Source organism: Trachypithecus francoisi, unplaced genomic scaffold, assembly GCF_009764315.1.
Source record: "Trachypithecus francoisi isolate TF-2019V2 unplaced genomic scaffold, Tfra_2.0 Lachesis_group2, whole genome shotgun sequence".
In the NCBI taxonomy this organism is placed as follows: Eukaryota; Metazoa; Chordata; class Mammalia; order Primates; family Cercopithecidae; genus Trachypithecus; species Trachypithecus francoisi.
The window spans coordinates 21,723,982-21,742,792 of NW_022681465.1; positions in this window are offsets into that span (position 1 = coordinate 21,723,982).

The following is an 18,811-nucleotide window of genomic DNA, read 5'->3' on the forward strand; positions in this document are numbered from 1 at the left end:
CAGAATACCACAGACTGGATAATTTATAAAGAACAGAAATTTATCTCCTCAGAGCTCTGGAGGCTAGGAGGTCCAATATCAAGGCATGAGTAGATTTGGTTGTCTGGTGAGGCTTGTATCCTCTAAAGGGAACAAACATTATGTGAGGAGAACCTCATGGCCTAGTCACCTCTTAATGGACCCACCTCTAAATACCATCACATTGGCCATTAAATTTTAACATCTGAATTTTGAAGGGTACACACTCAAACCAAAACACCTATTACATAAGTAAAGAAGTCCAGATGCTTTATTTTGTCTTGAGTTACTTTGGACAGTTAGTATATTTCTAGGAATGGTCTAATAGTAGTCACACAGTTACTCTTAGCACTTTCTTATCGTTTTTCTTTCTGTGAGGTTGATTGTAATGCCCTCTTTAATTTGAATCTTTATTCTTTTCCTCTTGGTCAGTCTAAAAGTTTGTCAACTTAGTTGATCTTTTTAAATAGTCAACTTTTGATGTAGTTGATTTTCCCTGTTTTCATATTCTCTATTTCATTAATTTATTTCAATATTTATCATTTCTCCCCATCTACTTATATTGGGTTCCATTTGCTCTTTTATTTATATGGTCTTAAGATGAAAGGTGAGGTTATTGCTTTGAGATTGTTCTTTTTTTAATTTAGGCATTTGAAGTTGTATATTTCTCTCTAAGCACTGATTTAGCTAAGCATCATTAATTTGTGGCATGTTTGTCTTCATTTGCTCTCATTTTAAAGTATTTTCTAATTTTCCTTGTGATTTCCTCTTTGATCCATTGGTTATTTAGGAATTTGTTTTGTAATGTTCACATATTTGGGATTTTTTTTTTTCAAATTTTCTTCTATTATAGATTTCTAATTCTACTACAAGTGGTCAGAGAATATTATATTCTTTCAATCCTTTAAACTTTTTGAGAATTATTTTACAGCCTATCAAGAGTTCTATCATGAATCGTATTAATGTGTTTTTGAGGAAAAAATTATATATATTTTTTTTTTCATGTTGTTGAGTGTCATCTTCTATAGATATCTGCTAATTATAGTTAGTTTATATTACGTTCAAGTAGGTTATTTTCTCTTGATCTTCTTTTTAGTTCTGTCAGTTACTGAAAAAGAGGAAGTAAAGTTCAAACTGCCTTATTAACTTGTTTATTTCTCTCAATTATATCAGCCTTGCTTCATGTATTTTAGAACTCTGTTGTTCTGTAGATACAAATTTATGATTGTTATTATTTTTCCTGAGGCATTGATACATTTGTTATTTTAAAATGTCCTTCTTTGTCTCTAGTAACTTTATTTTTTGTAATGTCTATTGACTCAGTATAGCCACTCCAGTTTACTTAAGGATGTCCTTTGCATGATATATATTTTTATATTATTTTACTTTCAAAATATTTGGATTTTTGACTCTAAAACATGTCTCCTATAAAAAGCATGTATAAGGAACTTGATATTTATCCAGTCTTAGAGTCTCTGCCTTTTGACTTTGTTGTTTAATTCATTCTCATTTAATACTTTTATTGATAGTTACATCTGCTATTTTGTGCTTTTGTTTTCTTTGTCTCATATGTTTCTTTATCCTTGCTTTACTGTATTCATTTCCATTATTTGAATATATTCTAGTGTAGCACTTTCATTCCCTCAATTGAATGAAACCAGTGAAACATTTTAATCATTTGTTTTCAATTTTTTCACTACATCTTAAAATTTTATTTTCCTTGTAGTTGCTCTAGGGTTTACCATGTAGACCTTACCTTACTGGGATATGCTTCACGTCCTTCACATTTATACTGATGTAATTCTAATACTGTATAGAAAGGTGACTGCTGTACAGCTCTATGTTTTATTTTCTTTGTGTGTGTGTTGTTGTTGTTAAAAACATTACATCTATATATGTTACAAAAAATACTTTGTTATAATTATTACATTACAAAATTGTATCACTATTAAAGAAGTTAACCAAAACAGACCAATTATATATTTGTAATTATTTTTGCATTAACCTTTTAATTTATCTTTTCTGTTGTTATTATTTGTTCTTATGGATTCGAGTTAGCATCTTATCTAGTGTTGTTTGTCATTTATTTTTGTCAGTACTGCTTCCTCCTTATTAGTTTTCTTTGTGCTGTTAGTCAAATTATATTTCTATACATTGTAACACAAACCGTGCAATTATTTACATAAATTTTTATGCAATTGCTATTTAAATCCATCAAGAGATGATATACATTTCTAATATCATTCATAATTAAACAATCCCTTTTTTTTTGCTCTTTTTATCATGTGGATTCAAATTAATGTCTGAGGTTACTTGCTTTCAGCATGAAGAACTTCTCTTTAGTATTTATTTCTAGCTGGTTTTGATAGCAACATATTAGTTCAGTTTTTGTTTATCTAGGAATGTTTTATTTCATCATCAATTTTGAAAGGCATTATTGATGGACATAAAAATGTTGGTTAGAATTATTTTTCTTTTCAGAACTTTGAGTATGTCATCTCACTTTCTCTTGATGTCATTGTTTCTACTGAGAAATGAGCTGACAAATTTATGAGGGTTACCTTCTGCATGTCATGTGGTTTTTCTTTTGCAGCTTACAATAATTTATCTTTGTTTTTGTCTTTCACCATTTTTACCATGATGTGTCTAATCGTGGATCTCTATTTATTCTACTTGGAATTTTTTTAGCTTCTTGAGGTCATCAATTAATGCTTTTTATATAAAATGTTTTCATCTTTGGTGTTTTTTTAAATATTTTTTCTGTCCCTTTCTCTTTCCCTTCCCTCTAGTACTTCCATTACACTTAAATTCGTGTGTTTAATGTTTTCTCACATGCCTCTGAGAGGCATTTTTTTCTTAATTTTTCTTATTTGTGTTCTTCAGATTTTATAATTTATTGATCTATCTTCCAATTAACTGATTCTTCTGCCAGTTCAAATACCTTATTGAGCTAACCTAATGTATTTTTCATTTCAATTATCATACTCTTCCATTCTGGAATTCCACTTTGACTTTTTAGAATAAATTATATCTCTTTATGCCTATTCCATATTTCATAACATATTGTCTTATATTGACGGGGTGCAGCTGTTCTTACCTCTAATCCTAGCACTTTGACATGTTGAGACAGGAGGATCTCTTGAGTCCAGGAGTCAAGAGGAGCCTGGACAACATGGTGGGACCCTACCTCTAACAACAGCAACAACAAAACAGTAGCCTGACATGGTGGTGCACACCTACACTTCCAGCAACCCCGGGGACTGAGGCAGAGGGTGACTAGAGCCCAGGAGGCTGAGGCAACAATAAGCCATGATCGTGCCACTGAATTCCAGCCTGGGTGACAGAGCAAGACTCTGCCCCCTCTACCCCCCACAATATATTGTCATATATATTGCTTTACTGTTTTAAACACGGTTTCCTTTAGTTCTTTAAACGTGCTTATAATTGCTGCTTTGAAGTGTTTATCTTCTAATTCCAACATCTGTGCCCTCTCACAAGCAATTTCTGTTTCCTCCTCTGTTATGTTTTGGTTTGAGTTTTGGCTTCTGCTCCTTTGTATGAATCACACTTTTCCTATTTCTCTTTCTTTATATGACTGACAATGACTTATGATTTTTGTTGTTGTTGAAAGCTGGAATATTTATTTCAATACGCACACATGCACATACACACACACACACACATATACACATTCCACATTCTATAGCGTTGTCATTGTTTTTGTTTGGGTATTAACAGTTATATTACTTGGTGTGTCTTCTTCCATTTTCCTTCACATGTAACCAGTTAAGCACTGTGTTAACAATTAAATTTGTGACTAATTTTTATAGTAGTATATAATTTGAAAATTTTTATTATAATGATAAAGTGGTCAATTCATCAAGAATACACAGCAATCTCAATTGTTTATGCACTTTGTAACAAAGCTTCAAAATATGAACAAAAACTAATATAACCTCAAGGAGAAATAGACAAATCTACACTTGTAGTATAATAATAGTTTGACAGTTTTTCCTTTTTTTTTTTTTTTTTTGAGATGGAGTCTTGCTCTTGTCACCTAGACTGGAGTGCAGTGGTATGATCTCAGCTCACTGCAACCTCTACCTCCTGGGTTCAAGCAATTCTCCTGCCTCAGCCTCCTCAGTAGCTGGGATTACAGGCGCCCGCCACAATGCCCAACTAATTTTCATACTTTTAGTAGAGATGGGGTTTTGCCATGTTGTCCAGGCTGGTCTTGAACTCCTGACCTCAGGTGATTCTCCCACTTCAGCCTCCCAAAGTGCTGGGATTACAGGTGTGAGCCACCATGCCTGGCCTGATTTTTCAATACTGAATAGAAAAATAGGTCAGCACTTAAGCAAAGACATAGAAGAATTGAAGAAAACTATCAACCAATTTGATTTAATTGACCATTAGAGAATTTTCCAAAAATGCACATTATTCGCAAGTATTCATGGGGAATTTGCAAGAACACAATATTCTGGGTCATATCACAAGGGCCAATGAATTTTAAGAGATTCTAATCATATAATTACTTCCTCTAACCATAATGTAATTATATTAGCAATCAGCACATATCTCAAAAATCCCTAAATGTTGAAACAAAATGTCATAATTCCAAATAAGTCATGGGTCAGATAACAAATTAAAAGCAAAATTAAAAAGTATTTGAGTTTAATGAAAATGAAAAAGAGTTTATCAAAATTTTAAGATGCAACTGAAGCAATATTTATATATTTTTGCCACTGAGCATCTGTGGTAGAAAAGAGGAAAGATATTTCAGTTTCAACCATAAAAACTAAAAAGAGAAGAGCAAATGAAAACCAAAATAAACAAAAAAATGAAATAATAATGATCAGTGAAGAAATCATACAAATAGAAAAGCAATAAAGAAATCATAAACTGGTTCTCAGTGAAGATTAAAAATAAATTGATAAACCAGTAGGTGGGCTCATTAAGGGAAACAGAGAAAAGACAAAAATTACCAATATATTAATAATAAAACAGGTTATATCACTACATATCATACCTATTTTAGATGAATAATAAAAATAACATGAACAACTTGATTCTAATACATTTGATAATTTAGTGAAATGAACACACAAATACTAAAGAAGGCTCACTGAAAAAATAAATAATATAAATATTCCTACATATGTTAAATAAATTGAATGTGTTGTTTAAAAAAATCTTCTTATAAAGGAAACACTTCATCCAGAAGGAAGTATTTTTTCTGAAAAGTAACAAGAAATACTTGAGGATAGTCTCATGTTCATTTTCTTAGCAATCAGATGATCATAATATAAACACACAAACTAATAAATACTCCTCACATTGAATCATATATAGCAGTGAGAATGAATGAGGTACATAGCATGCAAGAATATGGAGGAACCTTCCAATTATAATGTTGAGCAAAAGATGACAGACACTTGTTATCTGAGTCTATGTATATAAAGTACAATAGTAAATACAACTACTTTTGCAGTTTAAGAGTCAGGATAATTGTTACCCATCATTAGTCTGGTAGTGACCACAAGGGGTTATTGAAGTGTTGTCAATGTTTATCTTTTTCTCATAATGTCCATTACATGAAGTGTTCATCGATTTATTAAAATTAGTTGAAAAATTTAGTTAAGACATTTGCACTTTCCTATACATGTTATAGTTCGATACAAAAGTTTTAAAAATAGAATAATGATATCTGTTTTATTAAAATACTGCTCCAGTAAACCACCTGCTGTTGATCTTTCTTTCTAATACATCTTTCTAATACATTTCTAAGTATATCTGTGCCTTCATTAATAAGACTTGCTTCATTGGGTAGAAGAACAAATGAACAAATATTTCTAAAAATATAGGATAATGTTTTTCTAAAACATAAACACATTCTTAGATATATATTTACAAATAGGCTAGGACATCATTAGGTTTCATATTTTCTACCACATGAATCATTTTTACATATAAGTCATAATTGATTAGATGATGTTCCCATTGTTGCAAAAGTTTTTACTTGTTCATAAATTTTCCATTCACTAACATGGCACATTGCAACTTTTAGGACAGAAAAAAAAGAGTTAACATAAGCTGAAAAACATGTAGTTTAGACTGAAATAACTAAATAAGTGCAAATACATTTCTGATAGTCTTATGAAAATCAGTTTATTATTGCCCTGATTGAAAAAAAAAAGTGTGATCTTAAAGATCTCTTCAAGATATTAAAAAACAAGCAAATATAAAATACAAGACATGTGATTAGCTCAGTTCATATTCCTCTACCAGAAAAGTAAGCTGAAAATTATTACTGAATAGTGTTTCTTTTCTTCTATTTTGGGGGAGAAATTTGTAGTTTTATATAGGTGCTTTTATCCAATATTTCACGTATTTTTCCCTTGAAACTTTACGATTTGTAATTCTGGGTTAATAATTCAGTTGAAACAAAGTTTGGAAGTAGATGAGATATAAATAATAAATGAATGGGTCTTAGCTGATAAAATACTAATATAGGCCGGGCGCGGTGGCTCAAGCCTGTAATCCCAGCACTTTGGGAGGCCGAGACGGGCGGATCACGAGGTCAGGAGATCGAGACCATCCTGGCTAACACAGTGAAACCCCGTCTCTACTAAAAAATACAAAAACTAGCCGGGCGAGGTGGCGGGCGCCTGTAGTCCCAGCTACTCGGGAGGCTGAGGCAGGAGAATGGCGTAAACCCGGGAGGCGGAGCTTGCAGTGAGCTGAGATCCGGCCACTGCACTCCAGCCTGGGCGACAGAGCGAGACTCCGTCTCAAAAAAAAAAAAAAAAAAAAATACAAAAACTAGCTGGGCGAGGTGGCGGGCGCCTGTAGTCCCAGCTACTCGGGAGGCTGAGGCAGGAGAATGGCGTAAACCCGGGAGGCGGAGCTTGCAGTGAGCTGAGATCCGGCCACTGCACTCCAGTCCGGGAGACAGAGCGAGACTCCGCCTCAAAAAAAAAAAAAAAAAAAAAAAAAAAAAAATACTAATATATTGGTCAAAAGTAGATAATGATTAATTCTGCAGCCCAAATTTCAACACTCTTGTCAGGTGAGAAATTTATAGGATGACAAAACAATGATATACTGTAACATGCCATGAACTATTCTTACTCAATCACGACCTGCACTGGAGAAAGAGCAGTTAATTATCCCCACCTTGGTGGAAATAAATAATGGAAAAACATACTGCTGAAAAACAGTAGATGTCTTTAAATCATTAATGAATGTGGGAGAGTTTGCAATAGAACACTTCAGTTTGGTTGAACCTCTATTCTGAAATGCCAAATCTCTTTTATCCAGACATTAAATGTATTACTTTAGGAATTCCTTCCTTCGTGGATATTTTGGGCCAGGGTAGAAATCTTAAATCATTAATTAGATTACCACTAGGCTGTCATTTACAATAGTATCAGCTACAGATAAACTATCCTGCAGTAGGAACGCTTCAAATCTCATCTTTAATGCTATCAGAACAGAATGCACTTAGGAATCTCACTACACTCAAGTTCAAAGATTTATGAGCTTCCAACCCAAATACAGCATGTATTTTGAGTATCTTGGGAAATGAATCAGTCAACATCATCTATTCGAGCTGGCATTGGCATTTATCCTCAAGTGAATAATAGGACCCCCAAAGGTGAAGACAGCAAGGAGCAGTCATTTTAATTTTTGAAACATGAATATTGGTCTAACACCAGGGGGAAAAAAAAGTAAAGATTTTTAAAATTAAACAAATTTTAAACTTTTGCAATAAACAAATATATGTTTATTGTCTCCTGTTTGTATACATTTCATAATTCCATGTTATACAAAGTAGTAATCTTCATTTTAATGTCATCACTTTTGGTTTTATTTTATCATATCTTCTTGGATATAATGAAGTTCTAATCGCCTAAAGGCAAGTTGTCTGCAGTGAGTAAAAATGCTCAGGAATAAACATAGTGAAAAGTAGGTCTTACTTTGATATTGATATTCCCCAGGACCCAAATTAAAATGAAAATGTGTTAAATATAAAACTAATAAACCTAAATAAACTGGATACCATCGAGTAATTTAAAAATATTTAAACTATGGCATTAACTCTAATAATTAGCTCTTCTTTTTTCTTTACCTTCCTTCTTTCCTTCTTTCCTTCCCTCCTTCATTCTTTCCCTCCCTCCCTCCTTTCTTTCTCTCTCTCTTTCTCTTTCCTTCTTTCTTTCTTTCTTTCTTTCTTCCTTCCTTCCTTCCTTCCTTTCTCTCTCTCTCTCTCCCTCCCTACCTCCTTCCCTCCCTCCCTCCCTCCCTCTCTCTCTCTCTCTCTCTTTCTTTCTTTCTTTCTTTCCTTTTTCTCTGCCAAGTACAAGTTAGGATTAGAATTCACAATATCTGATGAGCTCTGGAAAAAATTATTCTGGTACTGAAAAAAAATACTGCTTGTAAATACATATAAAGCATTGGAATATAGAATTAAAAAATGAAGGATAATTATCAATTAATATGATTTTAGAAAACAAACACTTCTAGTAAATCGATAAGGTAAAGACAAAGAGCATAATTCAGTAAAAGCTTAATAATAGCATGTATGTTCTTAACTACCATCATTTACATTTTTAGTTAAGTGAAACGTGGTTAGCTACATGTTAAGTATGAGATTGGTGGCTCCATCATGTACAATACCTATGAGTCCCAGAACTACCACATTGATAAATAAAACTGTAAACCTACCACTTTCTTCCCTCAAAGTAACTTCCAGGATAAAAATGATGTTTTTTTTTTTTTTATTAAACTTCATAGCAATAAGAATACAAGGACATTTAAAAATAAATAATCTCTGTATGATGTTTTTCAAAAAATGAAAATTAAAAAACTGTAAGCACTAATTACCTTGATAAATTGTATTACATAACAGTTTTAACAACTGGATGATGATGTCAAAATGTAAAACCAACCAGAACAACTACTGCAGTTTTTAAAAGTCTTTAAATGGTAAATGCAAATGATAAGTCTAGGAAAGTAACTGAACCCAAAATGACAAACTAGGGTCTAATTTCTAGAAAATATAAATGAATGGACTAAAATAAGTTGTTCAATTTTTTAAATATTGAGAAAATATCTTGAAAAAACTCTCTTGCATACACACACACACACACACAAATACACAAGTGATTATAAAACAAATGAGAACATAATCACCAATAATTAAATCTATGGAAATGCAGAAAACAATAATAGAATGATGTTTTGGCTCATCATGTTAGTTACATTTAATTAAAAAGGTTTAATAATTCACCTTGGTGAAAACACAGCAAAAATGTACATAGCTATCAGTCTATCATTGTTTATAACAGAAACACACATACTACCAAATTTTAACAACAAAAATGCACATAAAGAGAAGAACAATGAAGAACAATTGTGATGTATTCACTGCAACAAAATACTGCACATACCATATTTAGCAAAATGAAATACATCTATATGTTCTGATTGTGAAAAGTTCCCCATAACATTTGATGCTGAACATGATACAAAATATGACTGTCCATTGTGTTGTAGTTGTATCTACATTAAACATTTTTCCAAAGGTAAAAGAATAAATTGTAGATTTTAAGTTTTGTTATTGCTATCTATATTAATATTCTTGTTATTATTCTATCATTACAATATTTTAGTACTAAACTTCTGTGTTATTCTTATTTAATTATTAGTGATAAACCAGTTTACATTTTTTTAAAATAACATATTTAACACGTTTTCTAAAAATCATGAAGTTGTAGCCGGGCGCGGTGGCTCAAGCCTGTAATCCCAACACTTTGGGAGGCTGAGACGGGCGGATCACGAGGTCAGGAGATCGAGACCATCCTGGCTAACACGGTGAAACCCCGTCTCTACTAAAAATACAAAAAATTAGCCGGGCGAGGTGGCGGGCGCCTGTAGTCCCAGTTACTCCGGAGGCTGAGGCAGGAGAATGGCGTAAACCCGGGAGGCGGAGCTTGCAGTGAGCTGAGATCCGGCCACTGCACTCCAGCCCGGGCGACAGAGCAAGACTCCGTCTCAAAAAAAAAAAAAAAAAAATCATGAAGTTGTTGTGATTCCATTTTTGTTGGGAGGAGAATAGATAGCCTGAGTACATAGGCTGCTTGGTTCGCTGCGAGACATGGGGGGTGAGAGAGCAAAATAAACAGTCCCAGTACTAGGAGATCAGGAACAAGACGAAGAGAGAATAGGAATCACTAATGCCCTTTACACCTATCAGTGTTTACCTGGTATTTTCTTGTATAAAATGAGATTCTGAAACTAAGAGCTCATGAAGAGTCCTTCGAAAGCTATTATTCTTTTATATAATCTGTGAAAACATCACGAACTGAAAAAAAAACTTTCTATTTTCTCTGAGGAGACTATCTGGGAAATAGATTATTGCTTAATAATGGAAACTACATCGTCAATATTATCATCCAAACGTCACCTGTGTATTCTTGCCAAAAAAAAAAAAATCTTAAATTTAATCAAGAACCCAGAAATTTAACATAGTTTACAGAAAATATAGTGGATTAGGGAAGACATTAAATGTGAAGAAATAAGCTGAGAAATTAAGAATGTAGAACTTGACAATTAATGTAAAATCTTCTAATATCACGGTCACCAAAAATGCTTAAAAAGGATAGAGTCACTAAGAAACCATTGTATCACAGGCTAAAAACACAAAATGTTACTTAAAGTAAAACAATCAAACATAACTCATGTTACTTTTTTGTTTATTTTGGTTCCTGGTTTAGAAAAGCAAACTCTATGAAAGATATTTCTGATAATAAAACAAAATTCCTGAGAAAAATTTGAGTTTGGACTTATTGGATGATAAGATGATCATTTTAATTTAGTCAATTGTGATAATTATATAACAGATGTAAGGATGTAGGGTTTCTTTATTCTTAGGAAATATTTAATAAATATTTAGAGATGAATTTTCATGATTTTTCTGACAAATTCAGATAGAGAGAGAACAAGAGAAAGCAAATATACAAAAATAATAGTTGTTGGATCTAGGTGGATATGGGTGTTTATTGTATGGGTGTTTATTGTACAGTTCTGTCAACTCATTTATATCTAAAAGTTAATAAAATTTGAGAAATAAATATCATTAAGTGCTGACATGTAACTAAAAGTTATATAGAACTTTATAATCTAAAATTTGTCTCTAGAAAAATTATCAGCTACTTGATAAAGCTAATTGTGTTAAGGGCTTATTAATGATCCCGTGGATTTCTTTGAATAACAGGTTTTCCAATGGGAAGACTAAATTTTTTAAATTCTTTGAATTCAGTATTTTTAACAGGTCAATAGCTTGTTAATTAAAATATATAGCTGTAAACTTGGCATGAGGTCATATTTCTCCCTAGATAACAAATAACTTTCCTTCTTTTGTTATGGAATGTAAGTCACGCACTTATGTGAAGATAGATGGATTTCCCAATAAATTCACAAACAGTTTAAAGTACAAACAAGGCTTGAAGATACGCACACACCATTACCATCATAATATTTGATAATGATTATTTTTAAAAGACATGAAAGAAATTAGCATATGAAATCTGAGATTCCTGTGAGTCTTTTCATAAATATTATTTTAAACATTTTTTAAAACTTTTTTTTCCACCATGCGTATGTGGATACCAGATTTTAGATAATTGGTACCATAGTTTGTTCAGTGAAGTTCTTAAATTATAACTGAAAACACAGGCTTAATGACCGCCAGGCATGACAGACACTGAAGGGCAGTAGACCCGTCCCGAGGCTCAGAACAAATGCAGCATTTAATTTAATTTTAATGAAGTGAGAAGCAAGACGTATAAATCAGAATTACACTCAAATCTAAAGAAGCCTTGGTATGTTTTTTCGGAAGGGTCAAGGCCTATGTATCTGAGTGAACCTGAAAGATTTAATGTTTAGAACAGCTGGAATACCTCTACAGGAAATTGTTGTTTTTTTGTTTTTTGTTTTTTGTTTTTTGTTTTTTCTTTGAGATGGAGTCTCGCTCTCGCCCGGAGCTGGAGTGCAGTGGCCAGATCTCGGCTCACTGCAAGCTCCGCCTCCCGGGTTTATGCCATTCTCCTGCCTCAGCCTCCGGAGTAGCTGGGACTACAGGCGCCCGCCACCTCGCCCGGCTAGTTTTTTGTATTTTTTAGTAGAGACGGGGTTTCACCGTGTTAGCCAGGATGGTCTCGATCTCCTGACCTTGTGATCCGCCCGTCTCGGCCTCCCAAAGTGCTGGGATTACAGGCTTGAGCCACCGCGCCCGGCCATGGAAATTGTTATCCTCTCTTTGGAAAAGTGTCACCAAAGATTCACTTAAAGTCAGCCTTTGCCCAGCTCCCATTTATACTTTGTTGCTATGCAAATGATCCAGTCTCCACTACTCCTCACATTCTTCTCCAAGCCCAGCATCCTTTACAGCACTGCCCAACTCTCCCATGTACTTATATTTACAGAGAAGAAAATGAGGGTTCCAAATTGCCTAAATTTCATCTATCTTGTGTCAGAATTAAGTGTTGAATAAAAGTCCTGCTCGGTTTCACTATTCTGTGGTTAGGAAAAATAGTGGGCAGTTGTGGATGAACTGGAGAGTGATTTGTCTATAGTGTTTGGGGCTATGGGCAGTTGGAGAACCGGAACGAATCTGTTAGATTATGGAATCAGAAAAACCGTATCATCAGTAATCAGCACAAGGCCATGGTTAGGAAGCATTCTCTAATCATAAAGAATGACCCACATCATGACCATATGTTGAATACTGTCATTTTGATTAATGTAAACCTTTTTTTTGCTCTAAAAAGATCTGGCTATGATTCAGATTTTAAAGGCTAGTCATTTAGAATATTAGATTTCCAGGCCGGGCGCGGTGGCTCAAGCCTGTAATCCCAGCACTTTGGGAGGCCGAGACGGGCGGATCACAAGGTCAGGAGATCAAGACCATCCTGGCTAACACGGTGAAACCTCGTCTCTACTAAAAAATACAAAAAACTAGCCGGGCAAGGTGGCGGGCGCCTGTAGTCCCAGCTACTCGGGAGGCTGAGGCAGGAGAATGGCGTGAACCCAGGAGGCGGAGCTTGCAGTGAGCCGAGATCTGGCCAGTGCACTCCAGCTTGGGTGACAGAGTGAGACTCCGTCTCAAAAAAAAAAAAAAAAAAAAAAAAAGAATATTAGATTTCCAACACATCATGCAAAGATACCAGTACAAAATTGAGATTTATTTAAAATATTTATCAAAGTATTCAATATGTCATTCCAGACATTCACAGACCAATGATTAAGTTTTATTAATAGTGAATAAACTCAAACTCTGTCAATTTCATGCATAGACAGCATATAATTCATTAATAGTGGATAAGTCAACTTTTCTGTCAATTTCATGTGCAGACAAATGTGCAGATTTGCTTGCTTTTAAAGTCCATTGTATTTATATTTCACTCACAGTTAGGCAAATTGCCTTCAAATAAATTCTGTGAAACAAAAACAAATAAAAATCTTCTCTTTAGTCCCTTTAGCTTATCATTCTAAATCGTATAATATGCGAATAAGGAAATAAATAAATAAAGTATATTCAATCAAATATGGCAATTTGAGTAATTTATATTAACTTTAAAAATAAAATTTATGTCACATAAATCAACCCATAAAAGAAGCATTACAGGTATATAGCTATTATATAATATCTTAATGTTAGACCTGAAAGAGTCATCTAATCAATATTATTTTATTGGAAGAATTTGAGACATGGAAGGCTGAACTGATCAAGATCATAAGATTAATTGGTAAGAAAGCTGGCACTAAAACTAATATTCGCCAACAAACTTTCTAAGTGCTCTTTAAGATTATACAATACAAGTAGAACAGAGTGTAAAATTATAGTTTCCAATCATATGATGCATTTTTTCCATTTGTAAGTGAAGACATGAAGGGAAAGATTGAATTAAAAATTGTTCAGGTGTTTTATTCAAATTGATCAAAAACTCAACTCCTGTTTAATGCAACATTGCTACATGTTATCCTTTGTTGATAGGTAGAAATGCTTCTATTAAAAGTTCTAAGAGGGTCAAACGTATGTTCTGTAAGTATAACAGCTACATGAGCATAAAACATAATTTACCAGATGAATTCATTATGCAAATATTCTAACAACATATATAATTATTATGGCGCCTTTTACTGTCTGCTTGCCAAGAAAAATTCCTAATATGTGATGAAACCACTTTGCATCACAAGAAAAATGAAAAATAAGTTGGCACAATTGGGTATAAAATTTAATAATCATTACAAAGGACTGAGTGATGCTACTTCAGTCTTACTGTTGAAAATGGGAATTCAAGGCCGGGCGCGGTGGCTCAAGCCTGTAATCCAGCACTTGGGAGGCCGAGACGGGCGGATCACGAGGTCAGCAGATCGAGACCCCTGGCTAACACGGTGAAACCCCGTCTCTACTAAAAAAATACAAAAACTAGCCGGGCGACGTGGCGGGCGCCTATAGTCCAGCTACTCGGAGGCTGAGGCAGGAGAATGGCGTAAACCCGGAAGGCGGAGCTTGCAGTGAGCTGAGATCCGGCCACTGCTCCAGCCCGGCGACAGAGCGAGACTCCGCCTCAAAAAAAAAAAAAAAGAAAATGGGAATTCAATGATAACATTAGTTTATGGTTTGAGCTTTGTGGATCTTCCACCAGTTAACACTAATCAAATTTTATTTTCGAGACTCGCTGTTTGCTGTGAAACGTTGATTATTAAAATCACTTTCAGGCCGGGCGTGGTTGCACACGCCTGCAATCCTAGCACTTTGGGAAGCGGCGGTGGGTGGATTGCCTGAGTTCACGAGTTCAAGACCAGCCTGGGCAACACAGTGAAACCCCGTTTCTACTAAAATACAAACAAAATAGCTGGGCATGGTGGCGGGTGCCTGTAGTCCCAGCTACTCGGGAGACTGAGGCAAGAGAATCGCTTGAACTCAGGAGGCGGAGGTTACAGTGAGCCGAGATGGTACCACTGCATTCCAGCCTGGGCGACAGAGGAAGACTTTGTCCCTGCCCCCCTCCCAAAAAAAAAAAACAAACACTTTCAGACTGTATTAAAGCTGAATCTTAAGCAACTGAAGTGTATTTAAATGTGTATACATGAAAGTGCTCCTAACTTTATGTTACAGTATCATGAAAAGAAATAACCACAAACTAATTTGGATAACATACACTTTCTGTGACTCCACCAGTGTTTTAAAAAGTAGAGAGAGCAAAGTCATTTTACTGCAATGACATCACTGCGAGTTTTTCGGTACTATTCCTGTAGAGCTGTAGGGCCGTCTCTTCTCCTTCGAATGTGAACTGACTAGTGGCTGACTTGACTGCTAGCGGGTGGCAGAGTGACTCTCTTCTTGTCCTGGACCTGGCATTTTAAGAGGCTGGGTAGTTTCTGCCTTGGAATCTTGGAGTCTTAAGAGGTCATGTAAAAAGTTTAAGTACTTTGTGGAAGAGACAATGTGGAGACCCTGGTCAGACAAGAGAAAGGAGCTCAGCTGAGCCCAGCCTTCCAGCCATCCTGCCAAGGTCCTGGGAACATGAGACATCATCTTGGGCCTTTCTGACCAGAGCTGCCGCCCAAGAACCCCAGTTTACCCCTCGTGGAGCTGGACAATCACCCAGGCAAAATCCTAACCCACAAAATTCTCAAATGTAGCAAAATGAGATCATTTGAAGCTACCAATTATTGTGACAGCTTTTTACACATTAACAGATAACTAGAGACTGTTTCACTATCTTATGACATAAACTGAATTTTCTACTTAGGGTTTTGTTCAATGACATGTCAATAATGTATTACAAGACATATATCAAATTTAAATAAATGTGCAGATTTGTAAAACTGAGGAAAAACCAAAACCCAAACACTTCCACAAATTAAATGATTTTTAATTCAATATTGATTCCCATTAATGTACTTGTCTAGTTGCAGAAGGCTTTTGTGGTCAGGATGGGGGAAAGTCCTTATTCTTAGACCAAATGTTTCTTGAAACATCACCCAAAAGTATTCTCTAAAAGCCAAGCTGACTGAACTACAAAGCACTTGCTTGAAAAATATTTCTTTTCCTTCTTTGTTGAAGGAAAGTATCTGGCAGAAATTCAGCTAACAATCAGACAGTGCTCCTAGACAGACAGGAGATAAGATGTAGCTTCCTTTTACTTAGAGACAAGAATGAATGCTGCAAAAATAAAGGTAAGTGATATGTTGTGTGACATATTAGAACCAAAAATTGCCTGTCTATCCGCATAAAATACATCTCATTGACTCACTTCAGAACTTTCATCATCATTGAATAAAAGAAGTTTCTTCTTGGATTGGAGTTAGAAAACCTTTTCTTGGGTATGTATAACCATCGTGGAATAGTTATTTTTGCTTTGATGATTTTTTTTCTTGGACATAAACGTACATTTAATATGTGTTGCTTCTTTTTAAAATACGAATTGAGGAATTGCCATGCTATCTTCCACGATGGTTAAACTGATTTACTCTTCCACCACCAGTGTATAAACATTCCTTTTTCACTACAACCTTGCCAGCATCTGTTATTTTTTGACTTTTAATAATGGCCATTCTGACAGGTATTAAATGGTATCTCATTGTGGATCTGATTTGCATGTTTCTAATGATCAGTGATGTTGAGTTTTTTTTTCATGTGATTGTTAACCACATGTATTTCTTCTTTGTCAAGTGCCTCTTCATGTCCTTGGCCTAGTTTTTAATAGTAGCCTGGATAAAGAAAATGTTACATATATATACACACACACACATATATATTATATGTTATACATTATATTAAATTATATTATATATTATATACTGTATATTATATATACAGTATATATATATATAGTATATATAATGTATATACCGTATATATATTATATATACAGTATATATAATATATAGTATATATAATGTATATACCGTATATATATTATATATACGGTATATATAATATATATACACACTGTATTATACTGTTCTCACACTGCTAATAAAGACATATCGGAAACTGGGTAATTTATAAAGGAAAGGGATTTAACTGACTCAGAGTTCTACATGGTTGAGGAGGCCTCACAATCGTGGCAGAAGGTGAATGAGGAGCAAAGTCGTGTTTTACATAGCAACAGGCAAGAGAGAGCTTGTGCAGTTCCTCCCTTGTATAAAACCATCAGATCTCATGAGATTTGTTCACTACCATGAGAACAGTATGGGGAAAACCACCCACATGATTCAGTTATCTCCACCTGCCCCCACCCCTTAACATATGGGGATTATTACAATTCAAGGGGAGATTTGGGTGAGGATACAGGCAAACCATATCATATACCATGGGATACTACGCAGCCATAAAAAAGAACAAGATCACGTCCTTTGCAAGAACATGGATGGAACTGGAGGCCATTATCCTTAGCAAACTAATGCAGGAACATAAAAGTAAATGTTCTCACTTATAAGTGTGCCGGGGACCAGCCCTGACGTGGTCAGGGTACCCCAAAGGGGAGAGGCAAGGTGGCGAGAGACAATAAAGACACCAGACACAACATGCAAGAGGACACAGACAAGACTGCAGCCCAGTAAAGGGCTGACAGCCCTGAATGATTTTTACTATAGGCTTATATAGTATTTTATAGAACAATTGTCAATCAGCAGAGCATCAGGCGATTACATAATTATATATAGAACAATTGTCAATCTGCAGAGCATCAGGCGATTACATAATTATATATAGATTATCAGGATATTCTCAGAAGTTCATCAAGAACAGTTCTCTTCATGGATGGTCAGTTTGTTCTTCTTTCCTTGGTTACCCTTTTGAGGAATCCTGATTTTCTTTCTATGGAACTAGATAAGCAAGCTTAATGGTTAATATAACAAAGTCTTATATCAGACTTGGTGGCTCTTGCGGTTACAGGTGCTAGACGGGACCATTGTGTGGTCTTGAGGAAAAAGTCATAGGGACAATTATAGCAGCACAATTGGTTATAGGCTTTGAACTGGCACAGCAGTTTCTTATAAGTGTAAGGTTATACTTTAACATTGATTATATAACTATGTACAACAATTTTCCTTATTTCTAATTTCAGTACTTTACTTACATTTTTGTATAGGGCACCAAATGTAACATCCTTGTCGTTTTACTGTGTCCCACAAACTCAAATCTTTTCATAGAATTAACCTCCCATCTATTTACATCATTTTTTCACCATTTATATAATCCCCAAAATAAGAAATAAGTTGGGAGCTTAACCATGTCAAATTTTGCATAGAATTTTTGCCTTTAGGGGAATATCACATTAACCCATATTGTAGGGACAGGCCCAGGGCCAAGTTTTCCGAGGGTAATGTGGTAAGATCTCTCTTCTATCTTTTCAGCTCATGGCTATTGCCCCATTTTCCAGGATCTGGAGTGGGGGTGGGCAGTACTATTACCGAATGAGTAACACTCCCCAGACCTCACCGTGAATCCCCTCCAATAGTTGTCTGCATATATATGATCAACCAAATGCAAAGCAAAATAGCATAGATTATTTCAGCGATACAGGAGAGTCCACCAGTGCCACCTGCTGCACAGGCCTTGGAAGTGGCCTTGCCAACATCCAGAGGGCTCTGAGCCTTGCTCAGGAGCAGCCTTATGCGATCAGGGTCCGGGCCGTCCCTCTCCTGCATGGCCTGCGCCATAAGTGGGAGCTAAATAATGAGATCACATGGATACACAGAAGGGAATAATGCA